Raw genomic sequence first — 26265 nt, 5'->3', positions numbered from 1 at the left:
GAAATCTACTGTAGGATTCAACAGATCGAAGAGGATGAGGCAAAGATCCAGTTAGCTTCTCTTCGGCTAAGTGGCACCACTCTCATTTGGTGGGAGAGAAAATTGCGAAGCAGTAAGAGTTTGGGTAATCTTCTTTCCTTATGGTCCAGTTTTATTTCTGCATTAAAGGAACAATTTTATCCCTTGGGTTATAATAAAAAATCCTTAATGGAATGGAAATACTTAAGGAAAGGCAAAGGTCAGGATGTTCAAAGATTTACTGAGGAGTTTAGAAAACAAGCACTTAATTTGGGCATTGCACTTGACTCACCTGAAGTAGCAACTAAGTATATTGGATCATTACATAGTTACATTAGGCATTCATTATTATTGTTTGAACCAACTACTATTGGCTTGGGCAGTGTAAAGGCCATTCATCTTGAGAACAGGGGAAAAAATGAAAGAGATGATCATTCCAAGAAACCACCTTTCAAACCTCCAAATGGAAAATCCAAAGTGAAAGGAAAGGGAAAGGAAAAGAGGATGACATCAACTAAGAAAGATGAAGGATAAAATCCTTATTGCACTCACTGGGAAAATAAAGGTCATGATGATGATCACTGTTGGAAATTGTACTCGGAAAAGAGACCAAAGAAGTATGGAGGAAAGGGAAAGCAGAAGACAGTGGCAACTGTTCAGCAAGACCTTGGATCTGATTCTAGAGTTGAAGCATTGATCACAATAGCAAGGACAAAAGGTACTCTTACACCTCATGTTAATTCTGAATCACATGAAAGCACTAGTTCAACATATGAGTCTCTTTCGAATGAACGAAAGAGAATTGAGTTATTTCATATTAGAGTTGTCATAAATCATACAAAAGTGGAAACTTTATTTGATACCATATCCCAAGCAAATTTAATTTTAGAGTCCTTGGTAAAGAAGCTAGACTTAAAAACCAAACCGCATCCAAAACCTTATCCACTTGGATGGATACGTGAAAAAGAAAAATTGAATGTAACTAAGCAGTGAAAAGTTAAATTTGTGATCACTTCTAAGTTAGTGGATGAGGTAGAACTTGATGTTATACCATTGGCTATCTGTGGCATGGTGTTAGGGAGTCCATATTTATATGATAGAAAAGCAATTTTCTTCCGTCATGAAAAGGAATACCAAATCACAAAAGATGGGGTAGAATATATTGTAAGGGCTCATCAAACTAGAATCAATGCCAGCCTTGTAAGTGTAGGACAAATGAAGAGGTTGGTGAATTCCAGTAAAGGATGCATGCTTATGGTTGTAAGAAGAAAGGATGAAGAATTATCCGATGGTTTCCATGGTTGTGATCCTGTGCATAAAAAGGAATTATGTGAATTAATTTCTAACTATGATCAGATGTTTTAGGAACCAAGGGGATTACCTCCAAAGAGGGAAATCCAACATGAGATCCATTTGCAGCATGATGATCCTTTACCAAACATTGGCATGTATAGGATGTCGACTATTGAGATGGAGTAGATCAAAAAGCAGGTGCAAGAACTATTGAACCAAGGGGTCATCAGACCGAGCACTTCTCCATGCGACTCACGGATTGTCTTAGCGCCAAAGAAAGATGGCACATGGAGGATGTGTGTGGATTACCGAGTGCTAAAAAAATCACAGTGAAAAATTTTTACCCTCTCCCTTGCATTGATGATTTATTAGATCAATTAAAGAATGCTATCTATTTCACCAAATTGGATTTGTGTAGTGGTTATCACCAGGTCCAAATCACAGAGCAGTATGTGTGGAAAACTGCCTTCAAGAACAAACAAGGGTTGTTCGAATGGATTGTGATGCCATTCAGACTTTGCAATGCTCCAACCACTTTCATGAGGGTCATGAATGATCTTCCCAGGCCTTTTATTGATGAATTTGTTGCTTTATATCTAGGTGATATTCTTGTCTTTAGTAGAAATTGGAATGGACATGTAGGCCATGTAAAGCAAGTGCTTAATGTACTGAAAAAATAAAAACTCTATGTAAAATTGTCAAAGTGTGAGTTTGGGAAAACCTCTTTGGTTTACCTAGGTCATATTGTTGGTCATGGCCAGTTAAAAATTGATCCTTCTAAAGTTGAAGCAATGGTAAATTGGCCTAAGCCTACTAGTATAACCAAGGTTCGCAACTTTTTGAGAGCAGTGCAGTATTGGAGGAGATTTACAGCCAATTTCTCTATTATTGCACCACCTATACACACACTGACAAGCGTAAGGCAAGTATTTCAATGGGGAGGAAAGCAATAGAATTCCTTTGAAGCATTGAAAGAAAAGATCAGCACCGCACTGGTCTTGGCCTTACCAGATCTCCATCATCCATTCGAGATCGAGATAGATGCCAATGGATATGCCATGGGAGTTGTATTGATGAAGCAAAAGAAGCTGATATCTTACCATTCAAAGAAATTATCTCAGGCTGTGATAAACTATCCCACTTATGGAAAATAGTTATATGCCTTCATCCAGAGTGTGAAAAAGTGGAAACACTACTTGATCAGCAAGGAGACCATCATCCACACGAATCATCATCCCTTGCAATATCTTCAGTCACAAACCAATTTGCAGCAAGCTCGTCATTTTAGGTGGATGGGTTTTATTCAACAATTTCATTTGGTAATAAAGTATAAGAAGGGTACTAGTAACAAAGTGGTTGATATGTTATCTCGCCCTCCTATTTCTACTTTTGTTATTTTGCATAATGATTCATTATCTTTTGAAAGTTATGCTAAACAATATGCTAATTATGATGAATTTAAGGATATTTATGCAAAAATAACCCATGGTTCAAATTATGATGAATTTAAGGATATTTATGCAAAAATAACCCATGGTTCATAGGTGGACAACTATCACTTGTAGGGTAAAATGTTGTATCACCTTGGAAAATTGTGCATACCCACAGGAGAAAGGGTACATGTAATTCAGGAGGCATGCACCTCCCTTGTGTTTGGTCATTTTGGTGTTGAAAAAACTTTGTGTCATTTACAAAGATTTTTCTTTTGGCCTCATATGAAGAACATTGTGACTCGCTATGTAAAGGGATGTGTGATGTGTTCTGTTTCAAAGCCCTCTAACAGAAAACGCGGGCTCTACACACCACTCCCTACTCCGAGTCGTCCATGGGAAAGTGTGTCGATGGATTTTGTAGGAGGTTTAACTTTGCCTATAAAAGGTTAGGACTATTTGTATGTTGTCGTTGACCGTTTTAGCAAGATGTGTATTTTAATGCCTTGTAAAAAGTGGATCAATGCATAACAGGCTGCTTATCTTTTCTTTTAGCATGTTTGGGTCCATTTTGGGCTACCCACATTGATTGTGTTAGATCGGGACTCTTGCTTTCTTGGAGATTTTTGGACCGCTTGTGGAAGATGATGGACACCAAGTTGAAAAGAAGCACGACATTTCATCCACCCACCAACGAAAAGACAGAGGTTTTCAACCGCACCGTGGTACACTTGTTGTGAGGCTATTGTGGAAAACATCCTAAGTTGTGGGATGAGCATATTCCATATGTGCATCATTCCTACAATCGAGCAGTGCACTAATCTATGCATCGTTCACCATCTGAGACATGTTTTGGCTACCTGACCAAAGATCCTTTTGATATGGTCTTTGGAAAGGAAGAGGGCTCCAGTTTATGTAATGATAGGGTCAAAGCACAACAGTTCATTCAGTGGATCCAGTTGATTCACCAAGAAGTACAGGAGAAGTTGGCAAAAATTCAAGCCTGGTACAATGCTCAACATGACAAACACTGAGTCAACCATCAATTTCAAGTGGGCAACAAAGTGTGGTTCCATATCGGTAAGGATAGAATGAAGGGAGAAGGGAAGAAATTGCGACCACTCTGGTATGGTCCATTCACCATCTTGGAGAAGACTGGAGACAATGCCTTCTGTCTCGATTTGCCAACATATATGCAAATGTACTCCATAGTGAATGTGGAAAAATTAAAGCTTTATGAGCCACCATTGATTATGGACACCGAAGAGGTGGGATCAGTTCCTACAATTGATGACTTTGCACTAGAGTATTTCGATGAGTAGCCTGAAGATATCATCCTTGACAGAAGAACGAGGACTTCACAACGGGGAGATGTGGAGTACCTTCAATTTGATTTCAAAGGGATGCACCCTAGCAAGGAAAAATGGTTGGAAAAGGAAAGGGTGAGGAAATGTTAGGGCCTTCGTTTAAATTTTGAAAAGCTTTTTACCAGTTTTGGCTGACCAAGGGATGAGAACGAAATGGGTGGCAGCAACGGTTGGTTGGCGGAACAAGAAGTTGAGCAAGAGTTGCGGTAAGGTGGCAGTGAAAGGCAAAGGTAGCTAAGGGGACGGGAAGGTGCAGAAGCAATCGAGGGGAGGAACAACCGAGTAAGAACTGGCAGTCCAGGTAATAGAGAAGGATATAAAAGGAGAAGACCAAGAAAGGAGCGGGGTTAGATTTAGCAAGGTTGAGGAGAGGAGCAACATAGTCGTGAGAGGAGATGAAAGGATCCCCAGTTGCAGCATACGGAGGGAAGGTCGCAAGAGCCTAGAAGACTTGATCTTTGACGTTGATCTGAACCTGTGGAACTGAGCCGGGTATTTCATGTAGTTGTTTGCGGCAGAATCCGACTTATATTGTAATGTTTGTTATTAAGATTAATATAAAGAACGACTAAGATCGGTTGCGACTTGTGATGTATCTGGGCCCTGTGTATGATGAATCTTTAAATTTTTTAATGTCTTATCAATTGCATGTAATCAGTAGTCCTTATATTATCACGAGTATTCTGTTATCTCTGTGTTATATGTAATGTGTCCATATATGTGATCAAATGCAACCCAGTTAATACTTTCTCGACTCCATGCTGAACCCTTCTCCCTTTTGGTTGCGACACGCCTCAGGTGAGACTCCTTGCCCTTTGGGGTAAGGTGAAAATGTTGGCGCTGTCCTAGACTATAATGGACTATTCTTGGTCGCCTGTGCCCGAACCCTGGGTCTTCCCCCTGATGACTCTTTCAAGCCAATAAATGGTTCTATTGCCGGGACTGGAAGGTACGAGAACTGGTTTATACTATGGTGTCAAGGATATTTAGGAGAGAGATCAGGGATTCGTGGAATCATAGAGTAGATTAGTTTGTATCGGAGCAGGCTACCCATAGAAGTCAACTGATCAGCAAGGTAAGCGAGGAAATTTTATATGCTAACGAAACTAATGATCAGTATGAAATTTTCTCGTGTAAGTTCCCAGAGGAATTGTACAATTGGTTAAGAAGGCTGAAGGGACAGACTCAGCTAGGTGGATCAGTGACAGTTCGCCGAAGCTGGACTCCATCAGCTGTCGCCCTGCTACAATAGTTGGATAATGATCTGACTAGAGCAATCGACTTTTGGGTAAAGACTACGGTGGAAGGACACGTAGTTGAGTTTTCTGCAGAGAGTTATCAGTCTTTCTCAAAGGAAGAAGTTGTGTTCGGCTCGGGACTAAGAGGTGAGTTGATGAGGGAATTACCGATGTGGATTAAGATGTTTATGGTGGAAGAAGGATTGTTTCCTTCGCCCACTGCGGGGATTGCCGTGTAAGTCCCCAATACCAGGGGAAGACATAGAAGGGGGAATGATGTCGGTTGAGTGATAGAGATGTTGCTGAAGGGATGGATGTTGAAGAACTGAAGAAAGCAAGAGATTTCAGGGCGCAAAGAAGGGCACTGATAGTGGATAAGTGGCAGGCGAGAGTGATTTAGACTTTGGGGAAAAGAGGATGGGGCCCCAACAAGTAGGAGCGGTGAAATGAAAACCCGGAGTCAGAGAGGAAAGAGAAGAAGGTGTTGGGAAAAGCAAGAGCGGTGAAGGAAGATGGAGGATTTGGGGAAACGAGGACAGACCTTCCCTGCATGTTGTGGAAGAAGTATCGCAAGTACCTGTTGTGACAGGGGAATCACAAGAGAAGAGGTTACATGGGAATGAAGAAGGAAGCAAAGAGGATATGGGCGACATGATGAGGAGATTATTTAATGAAGAAGAATCATATGTTAAGAGTCAGTAGCAATACCCCCGAGACATAGGTAGAATTTCCCCTGATCTTCCCCTCGCACTTTATCATAATCCGAAGGAATTTATTATTAGTTTAGCCAAGGCAGTGCGGGTATATAATGCGCAGGAGAAATACCGAATCAATTTCAGCATCAGAAGCAGCACAAGAACTTGGAGTATTAGCAATTTAGGACTACAGGGATCCCAGTAGCCGGGGAGCAAAGGGTTCATGTTGATAGCTCCTACCTAGATCAGTATGGTAGGATCTTTTACCAGATATCCCGAATTTGTGGGGAGAGGAAACGAGGATGTAGAGCAACATTGGTATCTCTGCGAAGCTATTTGGAGGGCCCGTTAGACTCTAGATAATGTCAGGGTAGTAGAATTCCAAACCACGCTGAGGGAAAGGGCTCTGCACTGGTTTATAAAGTGGGTGGAGCAGAATTAGAACCCCACAATAGATGATATTAAGAGAGGATTTGTGCAGGAATTCAAGGTACCGTAGAGGGATCAGCAAGGACCGTCGGAACTATGGGAAATTAAGTAGAGGGAAGGGGATACTGCTTGGGAGCTCATGAAAAGGTTTAAGGATGCCATTGCCAAGTTGAGTTACACTCTGGACCCAAACCACCAACAAGACTGGTTCATTAAGGCACTCTTGCCTATGGCCAGAACGCCACTAACACAACAAAAGATAGGAACCCTCCAGGATGCATTGGAACAAGCATCATGCATAAAAGCTATGGCGGGATACCCGCATGAGTATAGTGGTGGGGCAAGCCTGCAAGATTTGTCAATTTTAGGCCTATAGAACTAGATCACGACCTTGACAGAGAAACTGAAAGATATTAGCCCAGTGTGTCCAGCTAGACCCAACATTTGGTGCACCCACTGTATGGTGGAGGGGCACGTTGCGACGGAATGCTTAAGGTTGCGAGGGATTAATCATCTAGGTGGGGTTGTGGGGTCGTCAGGAGCCCCACCAACTGTAAGAGTTGCGGCGGTAGGATCGCAAGGGGCCTTCTCAGGGAGGAATAATGAAGACTTTTGTGAGATCTGTAGGGCATATGGACACATGCCACGGATGTGCCATGTTAGCCCTGAGGTGTAGTGCCTCTATTTTGTAGAATAAAGGAGGGAAATGGTCTATTCTGTTGTTGGGGAGAGATTCCCATACGGTCCACACTTCATCCGACCAACATTATACGCTCACCTGCTTCAACCGATCACCACCATTAGATCATTTCCGCCAGATCTAACGGCTATCGCGCATATCACTTGGGCAACAAGAGAGAGGGATACCCGCCCGATAAAGTTGTTTCTTCTCTCTCCTCCATTGCTACGTGGCGCTCAATGAATGGAATCGGGCGGCCTCCGAAATTTACCACTTACAGCCCGATGACCACCCAATATAAACCATTTCTGCTTGAGTAAACCGCTCCCAAGTGCTATCCTTCAAGCACCTCCTCTGCTCGATAGTTGTTCGATCTACCCATCTAAGATCTGACGACTCAGACTTATTCTGCTCCCGCCATGACTTCAAGCCTCTGGCAATTGATCTCCTCCGCCCATTCCTCCCTATCCAATGGCCCTCGTTCATGATCACCATAGTTCATCCTCCACCGCCTGACCAACATCCCGACCGTCGATCCACACCATCCAACGGCCCAAGTTCCCTCATACCCCAATTCCCACCAGTCACCCGGGGAGGAAATTTGTTGGCTTTGTCATTGTTTTTGACAATCGGACAGTTGAACTGAAACAAAATACTCTAGCATCCCCAATAACAACTACTATGAGTTTTGCGCATCAATGATGCATCACACCGATCAGTGTCGAGCGCTGGACGCTCTAGCAGAAAGGTTGGACAGATCCACATTCATAATCAATGAATCAAACTGGGTGGGACGAGGAGGAAATGGGCGAGGAGGAAGAACATGAGGAAGAGGGCCTATGAGGTGTTACAACTACGACTAGGAAGGGCATGTTGCTAGAGAATGTCTACTACTAAGAAGACCATGGTGCTCACAATGCAGAATTAATACCCACGCACTGGAGGACTGTTCGAAACTCATTGCAAAGTGGGAAGAAAGGACCAGACGGAGAGGGGCCAACTTGGTGAATGCTGAACCACGAACCGATGACGTCCTCCCCACAACCAATATTAATATAATCACCAGGGAGGGAAGAAGACAGGGGAGGACCACTACACAGAGGACCCCCCTTAATCCTTAAAGAGATGTCTCCATAGAAGGGATATCATCCTAAACACCAAAAGCAGTACTATCAGGAAGTAGCTAAGTTGTTCGAGGGGATGACCGCAAAGAAAGACAATAGAATATCGTGAGATCACATGCCTGATCACACCCAGTCAATTGGAGAATGGTTTAAACTATGCTTGAAAATCATTGAGGATGAAGGCTTGTTGAAGGAGCTGAGGAAAAGTCTAAAGGCTGAGGTATCCTTCTCCCTTGCGGAGGGTTTTCTAATTTCCCCTCCCAGTGGAGAATCAAAAGAAATGAAATATCCCTCGCTAAGCTGCCTCCCTCAAACCGGTAGTCTGTCTATGTTCTCTTATTTGTGTGCTTGACTCTCTCTGCTCTATCTGGTCGAGCTCTCTCCCCATCGACCAACTGATAAGTCGAGCCCCTGTCAAGTTGCTAAACCATATGGTTGAGTCATTGAAGCAAAGTTGTGTTCCTTAATCCCCCTTTTGGCCCTTTTTTTAGGGTTCCATGGAGAAGAGGAAGTGGAACAACCATGTGCAGGTTGCTAGAGAAGGCTTCCAGAAGAGTGAAACAGAATAAGGGAAGAAGTGGCAAGGAGTTCTGAATCAATGCGCAAGTGGCAGGATTCTAGATAAGGGACACCATGTTAGACTTTGGGTTAGATGTAAACATCCTACCTAGGAAAACTTGGGAGGCAATGGGGAAGCCTCAACTAAAATACTCGCCAATTCAACTAAGAATGGCAAATCAGTACTGCATACTACCAATTGGGAGATTGGAGAATGTAGAGGTTGATGTGGCATGGGTGAAGATGCACACTAAATTCGAGGTGATTAACATCATGGGGGATAAGGACCCATACCCAAAACTCCTAGGGATTGATTGGGCATATGAGAACTATGTGGTCATAGACCTAAAGAAGGAACTGATGATTTTTGAAGCAGACGGCTAAGGGTGATCCAACCGTTAGACCCCTACCAAGGACCTAGGTTTACAGAACCAGCATATGATAGGGATGAGCCAGGAGGGTTAGACCAACTATACGCACTCACAATAGGTAAGAGGGAGGACTACATCAACCCCACGGTCGGAGGATCAGTAAGCTGGTGAAGTATCCAAAGCTCGAAAACTGGTTCAGAAGCTGCATGGGATGCATGGCAGCAGGGGGGACATGAACTGAACACTAGACGATGTACGATGATAAGTTGAGTAAACCGGGGAGAAATGGAGATAGCTGACTATCCGAGGTATCATGTCTGGAACCAGTGGACACCTTCTTAGATAGAGTAGACTGGGACATGACGGAGGATCAAAGGATCTCCTTTCTAAGTATCAGCCTCATGGAAATTCTAGCAAGATGGTGGAAAATGCATTGCAATACACTAAGGGACTAGGCGAGCGTCAAACAAGCCATGAAGGAAATATTTGCCCAGGATGAAGATCGGCCATAGGATAAGGAAAGATACAGGGGGGATTCAAGTCCCGAGAAGCACATCAAGGATTGCATAATGAATTGGAAAATCAAAGGAATGCCGAAGGATCGATGGGTACACGCATTTATACATACCCTCAGAACTGTCCCTAGAGCTTGGTATGTCCAAGAGGAGCTTCGTCGACAGACAGCAGATTGGGATACCATGGAGGTACAGTTTGTTAGAAACTTCTCATTTAGAGGTGACAAAGCACAAATGACAGAGGCACTCCAGGCAATAAAAGGTGTTCTGTTCACACTAGAGCCATTGGTTGAGGGAGGGCCCAATGAAAATTTACTACAGTATCTATATGAAATAGAGTCACCAGGATATGCAGCCTGTGATAGGGTAGATGTAGGATCAGATGAAAATGGTTTGGAGGGAATGAGGCACCTAACCTTTGGGGAAATGCAAGGGGAGAGGAACATTCAGGAGAGCTCCCTAACGAAAGGTGCCCACCTTCTACCAATGAAGCTAAGAAAGAAAAACGTTGGGTCAGAGGATAATGCCAAGATAACATTGGTGGTAGACTACTAGGATGAGTAGGCCACCAAAGAAATTTTCAACCTATTACACGAATATCAGGACCTATTCCCAACTTCAGTGGCAAAAATAAAGGGAATAAAAGGAAACATTGGGGAAATAAAAATTGTTTTGAGACCGGATGCCTGACCGATGAAACATAGGCCATACAAATTAAACCCAAGGGTGAAAGAGGAAGTTAAGAAGGAAATTGAAAAAATGTTGGAGCCAAGAATCATTTTTCCGGTGGACGAAGTTGAATGGATAATCCCAATAGTTATTCAGAACAAGAAGGATGCAACTCAAATTAGAGTATGTGTCGACTATAGAAGCCTGAACAACACATGCGTGCATGACCTATTTCCCACACCCTTTAGTGATGAGGTCCTAGAAAATGTTGCAAGGAACGAAGCATATTCATTCACAGATGGGTCTTAAGGCTACAACCAAGTTAGAATAGTTGAAGAAGATAAAATGAAAACAACATTCACTACGGAGTGGGGGTCATATGCATATAATGTGATGCCATTTGGACTAAAGAATGCACCAGCAGTCTTCTCAAGGATCATCATAGCTGCATTCCGAGATTATATTCATAAGTTTCTAGAAGTTTACATGGATGATTGGATGGTATACAGTCTGTTGAAAAAACACACCAGCGTATTAAGAATAATTTTTGAAAGGTGCAGACAATTGAAAATTTCTTTAAATCTCAAGAAATGTATCTTTGCAGTCCCCTTTGGAAATCTACTAGGCCATTAGGTCTGCAAAGATGGAGTATGTGTAGACCTTGGAAAGGTTGCGACAATTATCCACATGGAACCACCGTGCAACGTAAAAAAACTAAGAGAAACTCTGGGTCACACGTGGTACTACAGGCGATTTGTCAGGAATTATGCATCCATCACAACTCCAATGGAAAAACTACTGAAGAAAATGGAAGAGTTCATTTGGACTGCGGATTGTCAGACAACCCTGAATAACTTAAAGGAAAGACTGGTAAGCACCCCTATATTGGTGTATCCTGATTGGAACAAAATGTTCCATGTGCACATCGATGCATCAGGAAGAGTGTTGGGAGCAGCCTTAGCGCAACCAGGGAGAAAAATATGGACCATCCAGTGTACTATGCTAGCAAAAAGCTATCTACTATGGAAAGAAACTATACAACAATCGAAAGAGAAGCCCTAGAAATGGTTTACTCTCTCCAAAAGTTCAGGAACTATTTACTGGGCACACCATTCAAATTCTTTACAGACCATTCTGCACTCAAATATTTAGTAAACAAACCAGTACTAGAAGGGAGGATATGCTGATGGTTGTTATTGTTCCAGGAATTTACGTTTGAGGTAGTGGTAAGGCTTGACATACTCAATGTGGGACCAGAACACCTGTCGCGGCTAGAAACAGGGAAGAATGAAGGAGCGGTGGATGATTGATTGCCCAATGCCGATTTATTCATAATAGAGGCAATCCCAGACCACCTGGAATAGATTTCCTAATTGTTAACAACTAGTCACTGCCCATCAGGATACACAACAACACATAGATGGCATTTAGTAGTTAGGGCATCAGATTACCAGCTGATCGCAGGACACCTCTACAATATGGGCTTCGATCCAATACTGAGGCACTGTGTCCTTAAACATGAAAGGAATGATATCTTATGGGAGTGCCATGCAGGGGTCGCAAGAGGTCATGTAAGATGGAAGGCCACCACAAGAAAGATACTCCATGCAGGAATATGGTGGCCAACTGTCCATAAGGATTCTAAAGAATTTTCCAGGATATGCGACTTCTATCAAAGGGTCAGGAAGCCTTCACAGCATGATGAGCTGCCTCTACACCCGGTCCACACAGTAAAAATATTTGATAAATGGGCGGTGGACTTCATTGGACCTATTTCTCCACCGGCGAGGAATTCATGAGCAAGGTACATCATAACAGAAACATAATACCTCACAAGGTGGGCAGAAGTGGCACCCGTAAAGGACTGCACAACAGAAAAAACAACAAGGTTCATATTTGAAAACATCATTTCATGGTTCGGATGCCCAAGGAACCTCACAAGCGACCAAGGCACGCATTTCCTGAACAAGACCATTGAGTCTCTGTTGAAGACCCTCATGGTTCAACACAACAAGAGTAGCCCGTACCACCCACAATCCAATGGTGCAATAGAAGCATTTAACAAGATACTGGAGAAAGGGCTCACGAAAGTCGTATCTACCAATAGGGACGACTGGGATGAAAGAATTCTGGTGACTCTATGAGCATATAGGATGACAATAAAGAGACTTCATAAGAAGAATCCATTTCAACTTGTATATGGAAGGGAAGTGGTGGTACCAGTAGAATTTATACTACCTAGCATGTTCATCTCAGAGGCAACGTGAATGATAGACAACATCACCTTACGAGACAGACTAAACCAGTTGATGGAACTTGATGAAACTCAGTTTTTAGCAGAGTTCCATCAATCATTGGAGCAACGAAGGCAAAAATCTTGGCACGATAGGCATATCAAGAGGAAGTTGTTTGAAGTCGGGGAACAAGTGCTCCTTTACGACAGCAAGTTCCAGAAGTTCCCAGGGAAATTGCAGATGCACTGGTTGGGTCCGTTTATAGTAACAGAAATTAGAGATTCGAGCGTGGTAAGGCTCGCGCAACTAGATGGAGTCTTACTGCATGGATGGGTGAATGGTGCATGCCTAAAGCCATTCCACAAAAAAAAGGGACGACGGATATCAATAAGGTTGTGGAAAAGTCTTCACATACCGTAACCCATTTGTGGTCGAGGGGAAGTAGTGTCAGTGGACACACATGTAGTCCCAGTCAGCAGAGTCAGTGGGGGGGTAGCGTCAGTGGATACACATGTAATCCCAGTCAGTAGAGTTAGTGGCCACACACGTAATCCTAATCAACAGAATACACATAGGCATGTGATTTTTCCAACATTTATGACCACATAGATACCCGTCATGTCCGCCGTACCAGTAGTCATTTCCTAATTAAGTAACTAATTAAGCAAGTGTCAAAGTCAGAGCCGCAATATATTTTTCTATTAAGCATAAATTTAGTTAATAAATAAACCCATCACAGCAAAATAAATATTCCATGAAACCCACTCTGTACTTTCCATTCCATGTCATGGTTGTCATGTCCAAGTCGGCCGACGGTGGCAAGGTCTAGCTAAAACGCATGGAAAAATCGATGGAGTAATTAGTTATTAAGGCCTCGTCAGTCAGGGAACGTCGTGTCAGGGCCAGCTACTTAAGTCATAGAAGAATGAAGGGAATTCCATAATTCCAATTGCAGACAACATAAGAGTTACAGGTTTTCTCTGAAGAACAAGTGCATAGACAAAGCAGCATGAAGCCTCCAGTGCAGATAGTTTATCACAAGAGAAAGGAGATGGCGAAAGGACTCGTATCAGTTCCACATGACACATTGGATGCACAAATTGAAACGGTCGATAATCTATATGGCAAGTATGACAAGGCAAATTTGATAGACAATGACTTCACAGACTGTTTCCAGTTCTCGGCCATGAAAAGAGAAGTTTACGCGGAGGATTTATAGAAGGAAGATGGCACAAAGTCCTCCAGGGTTTGGGAAGAATTAAAGGGAATACAGATCGACAATACTCCATTTGTAGAGTCTACCTGTGTTCAACACTCAATTTTCCGCGATGCAGTGTACCAAGCTCTTAGTGAGCAGGATGCATTGAGGATCACTGTGGCCGGATAAGGAGTACCCTATCCACGTGGAAGATATCAGTCAGCTCACAGGACTGGCCGAGGATGGACATGCAGTTAGCATCGCGTTCCAAGCAGGGGCTAAGCGGGGCAAGAAGCAGAGTGAAGACAAAATTTATGCCAAATATGGATCGAGCGAGGTGAGAGAGGAGCGAAGCTAGATAAGATTAACAAGGATGTCATTCGATTTTCATGTTACCTCATTGCAGGAAAAACAATGCGGCACTTCACAAAGAACAAATGCACCTTGGATGCAATCTCAGTTGCGAAACATTGTTGCCGAGGGGAGGTGCTCAACTGGTTAGCCTATGTTCTCAATGAGTTGTTTGAAGCATGTGAGGATGTGTACAGAAGGGGTGTTGGGTTCATGTTCAGATATTTGTTGATGTTGCTAGCGATGTGGAAATGGAGGCCACTGAAGGATAGGGAAATGGCACCCATCCTCGAAGGCCAACCAATTTCACTCCGGTATGATCCATGGAAGGCATCAAGAGACCCCAACATGAAAGAGATCAACGAAATAGCCTTCAGAGAATGGTACAAGTAGATGCTGGCCACCATAAGGTCAACAGAGAGCAAGGCTGTATTGGATGAATTCTCAGAAGAAATTTGTTTTGGTGCCTCCCACGCACATACGTACGTAAGACCAAGGTGTGTCCACCCTCAAACATTTAAGATGAGACCACAGAGGTTTGTCCTAACTGAGGAAGCGCTACCCAGAGAAGTGGGTTCATGGCTGGGAGTGGCCTGTGAGATAACAGAAGGCAAGCACAAGTAACTCTTTGGAGCGGTGACCCCATAGGGGCAAGGGGAAGATGGGGTGAAGAGTAGTAAGAAGTGGCTATCGAGGAGGAAATTGAGCCCATGGTGCTCCAGATGGAGGAAAGGATGTTCAAACTCCGACGAAAAATTTCTAGCTTCAACTCAGGTGAGAGCAACTACTCTACCTAATTTCAGGGCTACACCATGTTTTCTCCTATCATAATGCTGCCACTAGCCATCAAGCTCCCACAGGAGTAGCTCAAGTCCCCTCCCAGCCCATGGACCCCAAGCCTAAGAAAAAGCGAGTCGGCCGCACCCCAACTGTCAAAACACCGAATGTTATTCCACCAGCTCTGATCGTCGACCTTATTGTGGAGGTCGAGCAATAAATCCCCGCAACCACCATAATTAAAGAGATCGCCACCACCACCTCCACTGCATTGCATTAGTTGCGATAGTCTTCCCTGCACACTTCCTCAACCTCCACGACCTTATTTGAGACCCTTCAACCTGGCCGACGAGGGATGACTGCAGAAGCAGAAGTTCAATCAGCCAGGCGGATAGAGGGCACCACGCTTACCATCGGAATGCAACCAACGGAACTCACATCCCCGATTCTTGCGTTGGACCCACCAGAGGGGGGGAACTTAGATGCTACTCCTCAGGGGGAAAGGGTTGAGCTGTACTTGCCACCTTTCCATATAAGTCTCACAATCTGCCGAATTCCCAGCATCATTCCACCCACTCCATAGTTCACCCTGCCATCACAGAAAGTCCATTCGCTCGCCTCCCATTCCGACAAATCCATCGCCAACGACCTACCCCTATAACAACAATTCCCAGACCCTAGCACAATGCAGGCCGAGACGCTCCAGCACTGGTCGTCGGCGCAATTGTTTTCATTTATCCAGCAGGCAGCACATAGGGCCGAAAATATACATGAGGACCTGGCCTTGGAACACGAACAATAAACAAATCAGTTGCAGGGGATGACATAAGAGCATGATCACCTGCGGCAAGCAAATGCTGGATTACAGGTCTAGGTCGACCAAGTCACATAGCGGTTCAAGTCACTATGGTCGACCATCATCAAGGCAGATATCGAAGCACCAACAAAGATGGCTACTGGCACACTAGTCAGCTTCTACGACCACATCCAGGAGGCAGACTCACGCCTGGCAACTACCAATGTCGATATGAAAAGGAAATTGGAGATGATGATATCTGCATTACCGGATCCAGTGGCAATTTACACAAGGATGGTTGAGGGAAAGTTCATGGAACTATAAGCAAAGAAGCAAGCTTTAGCCGATTCCCTTGCCGACGAATATGCCCTAATGGACAAGGTCCATGATTGGTTTGGTAGTCTGGCACTAAAGAACCACCTAGTTTACCCCCTCAGAGAGAAAATATAGACCCTATTTGCCAGCATGAAATACTGTACAGACCCCGCCCAGTTGCAGCAGATCAACAATCAAATTGACACCCTTCAGGCTCAGGTTGATAGTATTGAGGAGGATTCCATGGAGACGAAAAAGATAATCAGGGATCTGTAGCCACAGTTTGAATGAAGGTGTTACCTTTGAAGGAGGTGTGTGACTCCAGCGGGCAGAAATGAAGCGACCTGTAAAGCTAGTGACCAACCGAACTAACATCGCACTCGGCTGAAGTGTTTACTCAGGCCGTCGATGCAATTCTCAGATGGTGGGACACTGCTGTTCAAAATTATACAATGTTCAGGCATCAGACCATGGCCTCTATCCTAGAGTTGGAGCCTTCATTTGGAACGAGATAACCTCAAGGGTGAGAAGGTGCAACAGAAACGGATGCCACTCCGCAAGCAATGATCGAAGTAGAAGAAGCACCCGCACAACATACACTAGAACCAGCGCAGATACCACCCGCAGGATCAATAGAACCGACAGATGTTGAAATGACTTGACTCGAGGACGAATCAAGGAATTGTGGTCATGGCCAGTTGGGGCCTTTGTTTAAATTTTGAAAACATTTTGACCAATTTTGGCTGACCAAGGGATGAGAAGGAAACGGGTGGCAACAATGGTTGGTTGGCGGAACAAGCAGTTGCAAAAGAGTTGCGGCAAGGTGGCAGTAGAAGGTAAAGGCATTTGAGGGGGCGAGAAGGTACAACAGCAGTCGAGGGGAGGAACATCTGAGCAAGAACTGTCAGTCCAGGTAACAGAGAAGGATATAAAAGGAGAAGACCGGAAAAGGAGTCGGGTTAGATTTAGTGAGGTTAAGGAGAGGAGTAGCAGAGCCATGAGAGGAGGTGAAAGGATCCGCAGTTGCAGAAAATGAAGGGAATGTTGCAAGAACTTGGAAGACTTGATCCTTGACGCTGAGCCGAACCCGTGGAACTCAGCCAGGTATTTCATGTAGTTGTTTGCGGTGGAAGTCAAGTTATATTGTAATGTTTGTTATTAAGATTAATATAAAAATGATTGAGATCAGTTGTGAATTGTGATGTATCTGGCCCCTGTGTATGATGAATCTCTAAATTTTTTAATGTCTTATCAATTGCATGTAATCGGTAGTCCTTATATTATCACGAGTATGCTGTTATCTCTGTGTTATATGTAATATGTCCATATATGTGATCGAATGCAACCCAGTTAATACTTTCCCAACTCCATGCTGAACCCTTCTCCCTTTTGGTCGCCGCGTGCCTCGGGTGAGATTCCTTGCCCTTTGTGGTAAGGTGAAAATTCCAATGCTATCCTAGACTACAACGGACTATTGTTGGCCTCCTGTGCCCGAACCTAGGGTCTTCCCCCTGATGACTCTTTCGAGCCAAAAAAAAAATCCCTCACTTGCCAATTGACTAATAAAGCTTTTGGTGGTCCAAAAGCTCCTCAATGGGGAGGATTGATCTAGGTGGATCTCCAAATACCAGTGGTGGCATGGTAAAAGGCTCAAAATTCAAAGTGGAATAAAATTAATGAACTTAACACCAGATCGAAGTGCTCATCGCCCCAATTCCAACGACGTGAACGACACTCCAATTCGAGTCCGTATGAGGAAGATAGAGGTAGTAAAAGTTTAAGGTCGACTGCACATGTGGCAGGCTTAAGGAGGGTGCAATTGGAAGAAACCTGACACTGGAATCCAGCGAGTTTTTCGGGAAAATTTGTTGGATGATTTATTTGTCCAATAACCCTAAGGTTTGATAAATTTTCTAATAAGGGTTAAAAATAATAATAAAAATGGGCGGCAGGCCACAAAGCCCTACGGCCCCCCGGTGGAGCCCACAAATGTTTATATTACAAAAAGAGAGGAGAGCGGCGATGACCCTGCCACCCCAGAACCACAAAAAAATTCATATTAAAAAAGGGGTGGGTGGCCATGACCCTGCCGCCCCTAGAACTGCCATTCAAACAACGTAATACCTGATAGAGAGTGGGGGGATGGGCCACCACTACGGTGGACCCACTCCTGGTACAACCATTACAAAGGATATGTGATAAAAAGGGAGGGGCGAGATTTGATTCCCAACCCCTCCTCAACCAACACACCTTTCTTACCATTGCACCAACGGACTCCTTTGGGAGGTCCACTGACCACATTTTATTTAAACCCTTCTGAGAAGTGCAACCGAGGGGGAGCAACACATATTTCAAGAGTATTATTTTATTGCACGAGGGTGGAACCTTGAGCACCCTATGGTAGGGGGTAGAACCTTTCTTGAGCACATTTTTCAGAGGGTAAATTTTGGTCCAGTGTCAAAATTGGGCAAGTTTTATATCGATTTTGCACCTCTTGGTGACAGGAACTTAACAATGATGGCAGTTTCTGCAACAAATCTCTCCATTTTTCTGTCATTTTCCATATTGGAGGTATAAGTATTCTTATGTAAATTCTGATTGTACTTCTTTCTCTTTTATGCCACTTAATGAACGAAGGCCTCCCCATTGATTGAGCAGGGCCCAGAGACATAGTCCAAATTGGAGGAACTCCATTATCAAGTCTCTTATCTTGTTTTCATGTCTTTATGTGGTTTCTCTCTTCTTTCATGTGCACATTAAGTTTTTATGGTTAAGCTGCAAATTTTTTCATGTAATTCTTTAATACATCTATAAGGAAAATATCTTATATCATTGATGGCAAGGATCCTGTAACATGGATACTACAGATGGAGAAATATTTTGATCTCCATAATGTGCAAAACACACAAAAGGTACACATTGCAACTTTATATTTAGAACCCAATCAATTTGTATGGTATCGATGGATTTGCTCTCACAAATAAATTTCCACTTGGTCAATTTTTATGGAGTAAATGATAGCACATTATGAGGATACAAAAAGCACACCTTCTTTAGCCAATTGATAAATCTCAAACAAAATAGTTCAATGGTGGAGCACATTGAGGACTTCAAAAAATTGAATATAAGGGCAAAAGATATTCAAGAGGTATTATTGATCTATTTATAGGGACTTTAAAATATAACATCCATCATGAGGTCCGCCTTTGGGAACCTGATTCATTGGATAAGGCATTCAGGTTGGAAAGAAAAATTATGGTAACAAGGAATCCTACCACTCACAACTATAAAGATGGAAGTGTTGTTGTCCCTAGCCTTCCACAACCTAAAAGGTTGACACCACAAGAATTGGAAGAAAAAAGAGCAAAAGGGCTTTATTACAGTTGTGATAGAAATAAACTAAAGGTCATAAGTGTGCTGAGAAGAAATTATTTTAAACAGATTGTGAAGAGGAGGAAGAAAAGGAACAAGAAACGTCAAAATAAGAGGATATATAGTAGGAACCAACGCTAGAGAAAGAAGAAATGAATCTGACCATATCCTGTAATTCATAGGCAATAATTACCACTCCTCAAACCCTCAAGATAGAAGGAGATATCAAGAAGAAAAAGGTAATAGTGTTGATTGATTTGGGTAGTACCCATAATTTTATTCATTGTAAGATAGCCAAGGAATTGAATTCCTTCCTATATACAACACTAGAGTGTCAAGTGATGGTTGCAAATAGAGGAACCATAAATTTCGCTAGAAAGTTTCATAATATCAAGATATCCATGGGAGAATACATATTGAATAGTTCAATGCTTTCCATTTTAATGGGTGGTGTTGATACTGTACTAGGAGTCCAATGGCTACAATATTTGGGTACGATAGCTTTTAATTTTCAAGAACTTTTCTTGCATTTTTTCAGAAGGAAAGGAAGTTGAATTAAGGGTTATCGCAGGGAAACAAGGAAAGATAATCAGTTCTAACAACATGAAAAATATTCTAAAGAAAGAACAATGGGGCGTAACTGTGCAATTATGTTCACCAGAGGTTCACACATTGAAATCATATATTTCTCCAGATCTCCAAAAAGTTTTGGAAAATCATTCCTAGGTATTTGAGATTCCCAAAGGCCTCCCACCTCTTTGTGATCATGATCATGCTATTCATTTGATTCCAGGAAGTGTTCCTCCAAACATCAGGACTTACATATATACTTATGACCAAAAGAGTGAAATTGAACATATGGTTGCCGAAATGCTAGAGGTTGGTATAATTCAAGTTAGCCAGTTCTTTCTCTGCTCCAGTAGTACTGGTGCACAAGAAGGATGGTTCATGGTGCATGTGTCCAGATTATAGGGAGGTCAATAAGTTCACTATTAAAGATATATTTCACATTTCTTTCATTAATGAATTATGGGATCAATTACATGGAGAAATTTACTTCACCAAGTTGGATCTTCGTTCAGGATATCATCAAATCAGAATGAAGACTGAAGACATTCCGAAAACAACATTTAGAACTCATGAGGGTCATTATTAATTTTTGGTCATGCCTTTTGGCCTTACCAATGCACCTTCTGCATTTCAAGGTTTGATGAATTCCATTTTCAAACCCTTCCGTAGAAAATTCGTGTTAGTATTTTTTGATGATATACTAATATACAATAAGTCTTGGAAGGATCATGTTCAACATGTTGACAGGGTGCTCAAATTATTGGAGGAGAAACAATTATATGCAAAAGCCTCCAAATGTTTATTTGGAGTACAAGAGGTGGAATATCTGGGTCATATTGTATCTCATGAAGGTGTTAAGGTAGACCTTAGCAAAATTAAAGCCATTAAGCAATGGAAAATCCCCACATCCATAAAGAATTTGTGCGTATTTCTCGGGTTGACAGGGTATTATCGTAATTTTGTTAAGAATTATGGAAGAATAGCAACACCTCTAACAACATTACTGAAGAAAGATGCATTTTCTTGGACTCTAGAAGCAACAAATGGCTTTGAACATCTTAAAGAGCAAATGTTCCAAGCATCGGTATTAGCTACTCCAGACTTCACAAAAACCTTTATTTTGGAATGTGATGCCTCAGAAAATGGAATTGGTGTTGTTTTAATACAATAAGGAACACCCATTGCTTTCGCAAGTCGTGTAATCAAAGGAAATTATTTAGAAAAATATATTATGAGAAGGAAATGTTGGAAATACTACACGCACTTAAGAAATGAAGACCTTACCTAATGGGAAGACACTTCAAGGTAAAAATAGATCATGGTAGTCTTAAATACTTTTTAGAACAAAGATTATCTTCAAAAGAGCAACAAAAATGGGTCACAAAGATGTTGGTTTATGACTTTGAAACCATCTACAAAAAAGGGACACAAAATGTTGTTGCAAATCCACTATCAAGAAAGGATGAGGATGTGGAAGCATTGTTTTGTGCCATTTCTATTATCAAACCAAATTTGATAAAAAAAAAGCAAGGGATGAATGGAAGAATGATGAAGAAGTGTGGGAACTCATTAAAAAGTTGCAACAAGATCCCAGTACATTTGATACATTTAGCTGGAAAAATGATTCGTTATGGTACAAAGATTGCTTATATCTCTGTAAGAATTCCCAACTCAAACAAAAGATTCTTCTGGAATTGCACACCTCTCCCTTAGGAGGTCACTCAGGCTTTTTAAAAACTTACCACAAGGTTAAGAAGGATCTTTTTGGGATGGCCTTAAATTTGATATTCAAAAGTTTGTGGCAGAATGTTTGGTTTTCCAATAAAATAAAGTTGAGAAAATTAAAACCCTGGGTTTGTTACAACCTTTATTCATTCCAAGTCAATGATGGGAGGAGGTTTTAATGGATTTTATCACGAGTTTACCCAAGTCCGAAGGAAAGAGTGTCATCATGGTGATAGTTGATAGACTTACCAAGTATGCACACTTTTGTGCATTATCTTATCCATTTATAGCCAGTATAGTTGCTATTGCATTTATGGAAACAATTCAAAAGCTACATGGAAACCCAATGATTATTTTAAGCGACAACGATCCCATTTTCACTGGAAATTTTTGGACAGAATTATTTTCTTGTTTGGGTACTCAGTTAGCTCATAGCTCATCTTATCATCCCTAATCTGATGGGAAAACTGAGATAGTGAACAAATGTTTGGAAGGATATCTTCATTTCTTTGTATCTGATAAACAAACACAATTGGTCAAGTGATTGCCTATGCCTGAATGGTGGTATAACACTTCCTTCCACACTGCAACAAAAATGACCCTATTTATGGCACTTTTTGGATATCATCCACCCTCCATCACATCATATTTAAGAGAAAATTCTAATGTTCAAGCAATGGAAGATCACATCGAGCATCAACACAATTTCTCCAACTATTTAAGGATAACCTCACTTTGGCGTAGAATAGAATGAAACAACAGGCATATCAACATCGTAGCGAAAGAAATTATGATGTAGGTGACTGGTATTTCTACGACGACATCCATACAAACAAATTTCCCTCAAGAAAGATAAGAAGGATAATAAATTATCACCAAAGTATTATAGTTCGTACAAGGTGTTACAAAATAATGGTACTATGGCATACAAATTGGAGTTTCCCGCATCTTCTTGAGTGCACCCAATTTTCCATGTGTCAAGTTTAAAGAAGGTTATAGGTGACAAGTTCCCAGTTCAAACAATATTGTTAGAACTTGATGAGGAAGGAAAAATCATATTGGAACCTGAAGCAGTCACAGAAACAAGAAATCGGAAGCTATGAAATCGATCAATTTTAGAGTATCTGATTAAGTGGAAGAACTTACCCACTAAAGAGGATGATAATTTTATACAAAAGCATCTAGAACTACTCAAGCATTGAGGACAACACTCTTTTGAAGGAGAGGGGCATCTTAGGTCCCTATAATACTAGTGTATTCCCTTATTATTATTGTCATTGTATCCCCTTATTATTATTGTTGTGCCCATGTTGTCCCCATATTGTTATTATTGTGCCCCATAGAAGCCCACAATTGTTTTTTTTTTTGAATTAGACTACTTCTATATTAATACAAAATATTCTTACAGCGAGACGAAGGTCTCGAGAGTTCTAGCCCATGAAACGGCATGCTGACAATGAACATTAGACAAACTATCCCAAGGACTTACAAAAAAGCTAGCTTTAGGACTTAGAATCGCTGAATCCATAGCTACAAACTCAGAATCCTGACAGTGACCCAGATCTGACTTGTGAACCACCTTAGTCAAAATATTAACCAACTGATAGGGAATGTCGCCCACACAGGGGAAACTGACCCTCAAGAAGAGTTAAAAAAACCTGATACTGGATGCTACAAACTTAGGATGAACAAATCCTCTGTCGACAATTAAACAAAACCAAAGACACGCAAACCTGAGAGGAATGAACAACTATTTTCGACCATTGAACAAAACCAAGGACACACAAGCCTGTTCAGTCGTCATGCTGAGTTGGAGGCTGCTCCTCAATAATGCGGTAGCCAAAATGCTCTGGTTCCTCATGCTCCACATAATGTCCCTATGTTCTAGTACGTTCATCTACTGCAGGAGCGCTCGGGCCAGCTGGAGTGGGCGTATCTTGAATTGCACAGCCCCCAGTATCTGGTCTTTGCTCAGTCACATTCGTCGAGGGAGCATTTCGGTTTTCCATCCTCTGGCGCTGAGAAACTCCTGAGCCTGCTGTCTCCGAACCCCCAGCTTGCTCATTCAGTTCGACAGTGACCGAAACAATGAAGGAGGAATTACCAAGTCTATATGGGAAGCGGAAGCGAGCCGTGTGCGTTCTGGAGTGCTGAGAGCTCACTTCTGACATTATCTGCCTCCTTCCTTTGCCACGCCCGCTTCTGGTCGCCGAATAGCAATAGAAACTAAAGTCCGAAGCCTCAGACGAAGGGTTTGAGGTTGTGGAGGACGCCTGGTGAAGGATCCGGCCATGAGAGCTGCCTCTTCTGCATCCCATTCTGGGGCGCTCTCTGGGCATGTTGATATAAGCTGCGGAAGCGAAATAAACAATCAAAGAGGGGACAACACAGTAGCTAGAGGGGAGAAGTCAAAGTAGGTGGATTGGAGCATGAAGGCCTGGAAACGTGTTAACTTCTCACACCAGAACCAGACAGTGCCCTGAACTGTCTCTGGCACTAGAACCTTCGCCCTTGCTTTGTCCGCAAATGCAAATGAGAAGAGCGAAAATGAAAATTATGTTGAGCATCGTTGCAGTCCAGTTATCACAATGCCGCGCCTGGTTGAGTTGCATTAATGCAGTAATAAAGTTTAATGTCCGAACCATTAACTGCTGCATCCTGCAGCTCCATCTGGCTGTGATGAGCGGCCACGCGCCCTCCCGCCAAGCCATCCTCGTACTAAGTTCTGGAATGATCACCCGCATCCGGGAAGAATCCGACTATTGTTATTATTGTTCCCTTACATTATTATTATTATATCGGCTCTGATTATATTGTGACCCCTTAGACTCCTATATATATAAATGAGGTTTTTTCATTTGAATCATCCAAGAATTGTTCATTTGTGTAATGTAAAGGAGGTTTCCCCCTCAAAGAGGTTGACTTTGAAGTCGTTGACCTATATTTTCTTCTATTTTGTGAGTTGGTTGCATAACATTGACTGTTCTTTTCTAACTTCAATGAACTCTATAGATAAGATTCTAATATATCTACTCCTATCTTTTATTAGTTAATCCATCAATAATATACTAAGAAATATCATACATGTTTTTTTTTTAAACTCTGCAATATATTTTCTTCATTGCATACATTATAATAAAAGCATTCATAAATAATTTTAATCCTAATTAATATTTTCTTAGTTATAAAGAAAATACAAATATCATAGGTAGAAATACTGACTTGAACAACTTATTGTGGGAAATTAATGGATAAATACTTGTCTTCTCCCAACCTTGACACAACTAAAATTAGTTTGTCCCCCCAAGCAAACAAGGCCTGCAATTTTTTTTCCTTTCTATAGAATTCCTCTTTTCTTCTCTTGAGTCTCTCTAGTTCCGATCTCATAATAATTGAGACAAAAACAAGAGAATTCACAAATAATATCCATCTACCACTCTTCAAGTGGTTAATAATTGCCTCCACCTCACCAACAAGTGGCAAATAGTTAACTGCTCATTAATGAGCTCTTCTTTCCCACTTCTCAAGACAACTCCCCGTCCCCTAGGAAACATTTAATTGACCAAAATCATAATTTCAGAATTAAATTTAATCATCTAGATTAGATGCTTAGGACTTGTTGATGGATAATAATTTTTCATAATTAAATTGCATCATTTTTCCTCTTTCAATAATCTGTACTTCAACCATTAATTTCCCAAATTTTTTATTTAGTCATAAAATAAAAACATAATTACAACTTCACAAACAACAACTTTACAACAATTATTATCGACAAAATTACGGATAATTAAATGTCTATTTTTATTTTAATGTAGCATACCAAATCAAAATTAAACTTATGCACATTTAATTACAATGTTTTGTTACTCATAAATTTATTGGTTTATGATATTAGATTCATTTTATAAATAAATAGAGAAATAAATATTTACTTATATTATAAAGAACAGTAAAAAATAAATACAGTGAAAATCAAAGATTTAAGATTCATAGTAGATACTTATATTGATTGTAATGCTCTTAGAGTGGTTGTGATGGTTTTATCTAAGAATCTTGCTATATTTAAAAAAATTTAATACAATTTTACTATGAGAAATAATACAAAATTATGTTTTTCAAATATTTAAAATTATATGTCAAATTATATTTTAGTGTTTTTTTTTAGTTTATTGTGTCGTGAGATATACTTTAACTCAGTATGGAAGAGATGTTATAAAGTAATTTTATATTATGTAAATATTTTGATTAACTCAATTAAATTAGATTAAAAAAATAAGAAAAATTAAAAGAAAATTATTAACTATAATTATGAATAATTAATAATAATTAAATCAATTTAGATATATCTTAACTCTCGATCTATCAAATTTTGAAAGCATTAAATCTATTTTATGAGAAATTTTTCGGCGTAAATCACATGATATTTCATTTGTCGACACGTTTCGAACCAACAAGTGTGGTTAATCGTCAGGACAAGTTGAAGAAACAGATCTAGCTTAGCATATTAAATAGTTAGAGCAGAACATCCAACAGCTATA

Source organism: Pinus tabuliformis, chromosome 4_2 (genome assembly GCF_031772625.1).
Source record: "Pinus tabuliformis cultivar Carrire ecotype Pingquan chromosome 4_2, CPIR1, whole genome shotgun sequence".
Classification (NCBI taxonomy): domain Eukaryota; kingdom Viridiplantae; phylum Streptophyta; class Pinopsida; order Pinales; family Pinaceae; genus Pinus; species Pinus tabuliformis.
Note: the sequence above shows the minus strand (reverse complement) of the source record.